This window comes from Octopus bimaculoides, chromosome 4, assembly GCF_001194135.2.
Source record: "Octopus bimaculoides isolate UCB-OBI-ISO-001 chromosome 4, ASM119413v2, whole genome shotgun sequence".
NCBI lineage: Eukaryota > Metazoa > Mollusca > Cephalopoda > Octopoda > Octopodidae > Octopus > Octopus bimaculoides.
The window spans coordinates 44890035-44895105 of NC_068984.1; the positions used below are offsets into that span (position 1 = coordinate 44890035).

A 5071-nucleotide genomic window follows, 5' to 3' on the forward strand; every position below is an offset into this window, starting at 1 on the left:
GGCATTATGCCGGTAATAAACACACGCACTGGTTCAGTCCTTTATTAATTTAATTTATATAGTTTTTTGTTAAATTATTTCATTGCACTCTTGCAATCTCTTCAGTAACTTGTCTCTCCACTTCCATTTATTTTGAATATATGATCTGGCGTTGTTTTGGCGTTGTTTCGAAACTGTTTGGTATGAGCATGTGAGTGTGTGCAAGTTCGTATGTGTGCACGCTCATATGTGTGCACGCACTTATGTGTTCGTGCTTATATGTAAGTATGTGCGTCCATATGTGTGTTTGTAACAATTTCGTTTATATCAGATCAGATAGAGACTTTTTGAAAAACTATCAACGATTGAATCATTTTATGTTCATCATTTTATGTTCATCATGACATGAAGAAGCTGTAATGAATACTCTAGAAACAAATGAAAGATATGGATTAGTATTCCTGAAAGAAAATTGTCTAGTTATACTAAACTCATGAAAGGTAAGCGTTCTCTGTAACATGTGTCTCTCAACTACTTAATACTTGAAGACTGTAACATACTGAAACACACCTAGTTTATTGCGAAGGAATATTACGCCTCACTCATGTGGGTGATGTACACAAGAATCTGCTGTAAAGATATCGTTAAAAACTACATTCAGTCAACCGTTTTCACTACGCCGCCTACTGCACAATTCTACAATTACATTCTCACGTTTGCTCCTAGATTTAGAAACCAACGTAGGAACTTTTCGTAGTCGTTCAACGTGCTAGTCATAATAACACAATTTTCCTCAACCCACACCTTATCCTCACCCTTTAGAAAGAAAATGCTATCTTAGACCACATTAGCAAACGTAATATTCAATATATGATGCCTATATATAAAATGGGATAGTCATGCCTGGAACGCTTCTAGTTTATACGTCATAGAGTTGATCCTTCGGAATAAATAGTCAAAATGGCCGACAAATATTTCAGCTGGTGTTTCATCATATCTTATTCATGTCTTTAATTAGATATTACTATCAATTGTAAGAATTTCCTTTCAGTTTCCGGATTCTTTTATTCTTTTGTTTGTTTCAGTCATTTGACTTCGGCCATGCTGGAGCACCACCTTTTTGTCGAAGAAATTGTCCCCAGGACTTATTCTTTGTAAGTCTGGTACTTATTCTACAGGTAAGTTTTGCCGAACTGCTAGGTTGTCATCAGTTGTCAAGCGGTGGAGGGGAGACAAATACAGACACAAAGACACACGCACATCAAAACACACACACACACATATTAGGGCTTCTTTCAGTTTCCGTCTACCAAATCCATTCAAGCCTTTAGTCGGCTCGAGGCTATAGTAGAAGACACTTGCCCAACGTGCCAAGCAGTGGGACTGAACCCGGAACCATGTGGTCAGAAAGCAAGCTTCTTACCACAGAGCCACGCCTGCGCGTATATAAAAAAAAAATATGGAGTTCTTCACGAATTTGCATGTCATCCTTGCGCAGGATGTTGACAGAATCTCCCACAATTGCCATCTTTCAATTTCTGAATTTTAAATAAAAATATTTCACTGATGAAACGTGTGTCTGTTCTTCATCCAGATACACACACACACACACACACACACACACACACACACACACACACACACACATACATACACACACATGTAAGCGTATGTATGCGTGCAAGTATGAGTGTTTGAGCTTGTGCGTATGATGGCTCAATTCGCATTCGAGTAAGACTGTTTCCTAGTTATGATGTATAAGGTTAACAGTGCAGATTTAAGTGGTTGCTTGCCTTCAGGTGACATTTGAATTACAGAACAGCTTTTAAAAACTTATATATTGAGCAAGATAGCGAGAACAGAGCAGTTCTTATGTTTAGTTTATATATTTTTATCCAACTTTTTAGGCTCCAGCTGCCAACAGGTTCCAGCAAGGAAGGATTTTGTACACAAAGTAAATCCCTTTTACACCAAACAGAAAAATTCTTCAGGACGGTGGACTCCAAGTATAGAACGTAATCTCCACAAGAATCGTCTTTGATGGTGTGTTCACTTTGCTAGAGTATATAATCAATCTGTCTCGAAATAACTATTTTACTGCGAAAATTTTCCTGAATATTGGCTCCTATGCAAACCAAACGCTCGTTACGATGACAGGCTAAAAAGTTCTCCAAAGGAAACATGCCAGTCAATGACTAGGAAGAACTGGAGCATGACAGACCCCTTGGAGGAACATTTAATCTAAAACTGCCAAACAAAACGAAATAGAATATAAGACCAAAAACTTAAACGTATGCCTTGTGTAAATGAAAATATTGATATCCCGTAAAAAGCAGATTTTCATGTGTAAGGTCTGTGAGAGATTCTGCCTTTCTAAATTAAGACTAGCTTGTCATCTAAGATCGCACAAATCTACCTAAGCTACAGGTTACGATATGGGAAATGCTGTCCTATCCAAAAAACTGTGCTCTTGTTGCCCATACTCTTGAAAATATTTGAAGAGTTAGAGACAGCTTCTTTGCTGCTATGAAGAACTTTGGTCCCATAATCATCATAAAGAAAATTGAAATCATGCATCAAAGTATACCTAGAGCTAGATGCTTCCTGAGTAATTTTGTGACCACTCTGGATGCAAATGACCAGTGTAGATTCCAGAAAACTGGCTACAGGTTTCGATATCTTGTACAGAATTGGCAAAGCAATTTTTGCTTTTGAGGGTCAGGGAAATTGGCTTTGGAATGATTTAGATATTTCACTACATACGATGATTCAAAATATAAAACAGTTGTACTAAGTACACTATTCTGTGGGATAGAATTATAGACTCTATCTATTGTATAGATAGATGAAATAATTTAACCGTTCCTATCTTCATTGTTTTCACAAAATCTGAAAGCCAAATGGCCGGACATAATACCCGATACAAAAGTCATATCACGTCACAAAATCAGTGGTATTCAACTTTTACAATTGAAACGTAAACTTCGTAGATATGGCGTTCGGGCTTCGATACAAAACGATTGCATTCCCAAACCAAACTTTTACAGTCAGCTTAACAGAGATAAGTATTGTGCTGAAGAACAAATGAAGGGATTTAAAGATTACTTGAGGCAAAATTTGATGATGTGTCATATAAGTGAAGCCTGCGACTTCTGTTTCAGTTTCAGCGTTTAATTGTGGTGACTGATAAACTCTCTTCACAAATGCCGTTGAAGCCCTTGTAGCGAAAAGAATCTGAAAGGATGCCCAAAGGCAGGAGTGGCTGTGTGGTAAGTAACTTGCTTACCAACCTCATGGTTTCGGGTTCAGTCCCACTGCGTGGCACCTTGAGCAAGTGTCTTCTACTATAGCCTCGGGCCGACCAAAGCCTTGTGAGTGGATTTGGTAGACGGAAACTGAAAGAAGCCCGTCGTATATATATATATATATATATATGTGTGTGTGTGTGTGTGTGTGTGTGTGTGTGTGTGTGTGTGTGTGTGTGTGTGTGTGTGTGTGTGTTTGTGTGTCTGTGTTTGTCCCCCACCATCGCTTGACAACTGATGTTGGTGTGTTTACGTTCCCGTAACTTAGCGGTTCGGCAAAAAGAGACTGATAGAATAAGTACTAGGCTTACAAAGAATAAGTCCTGGGGTCGATTTTCTCGACTAAAGGCGATGCTCCAGCATGGCCGCAGTCAAATGACTGAAACAATTAAAAGAGTAAAGGAACCAAAATTGATTTCGATGTCTTGTAGCTTTTTCTTCTTGGTCACTCAAAACTATGACTTCCTAATTCTTAGGTAGGCTTTTATATGTGTATTTATGTATGTATGTATGTATGTATGCATGTTAACATCCTCGTTCTGGCCTATATTAGCCATATAGACTCAATTGTTGAGCGTCAAGAGGAAGGTTGCATCACAAATATTTTTCCAGTGACCAATTTACAACAGTGTAAATGGTGAATTACACACAATCACTAATATAAATAACAGTGGGAATTTTTTCTTTTTCTAATGGATAAAATAGAGTTCTGAAAACTTATCGCTGCTATTATGTTAAACTGTCGTATGTCAAAATTTGGCCAAATGCGTTTTTTCTTTTTGTTAATTTTTATTTTTGCTTGCAATAGCCGGTACTTTCGGTCAAACTATCATATCTCCAGCTGCTTCAGATACCAAGATATGAAAAATTGTCAAAGTGTACTACAACGGTTTTGCTATGGAATGATGAGACAATTTTTTCGTTTTCTGAAAAAGCAACGTTTTAGACTTACAACACATTTGTATTATAAGAACGATATATTTTCTCCGTTGCCTTAGTTACAAATTAATAGTTTCCTAATATTTTCCTCTGTTATTAATGCTAAATAAATATTATGCAATTAGTTGTATTTAATTTAGTTGTGAGGTTTGATCTGAGAGACTGCCTGAAAAATAAACATTTTTTTCTCCTATTATTTCGCATTCAGTTCTTTTGTCTAAATGAAGAGGCGCTAGTGGAATCATGTTTAGTTTGTGTTCAGAGTATTAATTAGCTTTAATCACACCCTATCTTTAGGGTAATAAGTGTTATGTACTAAGTGTCCTAAACAAGAATACACTTCCCACGTTAGCATCAGCAAAAACATCGAATTTTGGATCCTAACTCATTTGCGGTTCATTGTTGTCCCTGTAGTCGATGTTGTTGACGGCAAGAAAGTTTATAATGATAATACGTACGATAAATTGTTTTACGTGTGTAGTATTTACAGCGAAAATAGATGTGGCAAATTTTTCAATGGTATCGATATTAAAAGTAAAAATACCCGCTACGAATCCATCAATTCTCTTTCATCATCTGACTAACTTCTTCTGTAATTTTATTTTATTTCAAGTGTATAACGTACATGTATTTGTGCTTGTCAGTTCATTTGACAAGCCTCTGCAGCTTGGCGCTTTCTATGAATGTACACACTTGCATGATAGCAGTGCCAAGACCATATCAAAAGCGCGTCGGATGAATAGCCAGCTTGCTAGCAGCTGTGCTCAACAGGTTAGGCAAGCATAGGGTTAACCTGCAGGCAGCACTTCCAAATGGTTACGTGATTGCTTGCTTGTTGAACATTTTTA

The 5071-nt window shown here is 37.3% G+C and overlaps 1 long non-coding RNA gene across 1 annotated transcript; it reads left to right on the plus strand.

The window, feature by feature from the left end:
- Positions 1-7: 7 nt before the first annotated feature.
- On the plus strand, positions 8-4685 carry LOC128247574 (uncharacterized). The gene is made up of 3 exons (XR_008263906.1): positions 8-479; positions 1065-1157; positions 1887-4685. It is a non-coding gene; the product is annotated as an uncharacterized LOC128247574 (long non-coding RNA).
- The last annotated feature ends 386 nt before the right edge of the window (positions 4686-5071 follow it).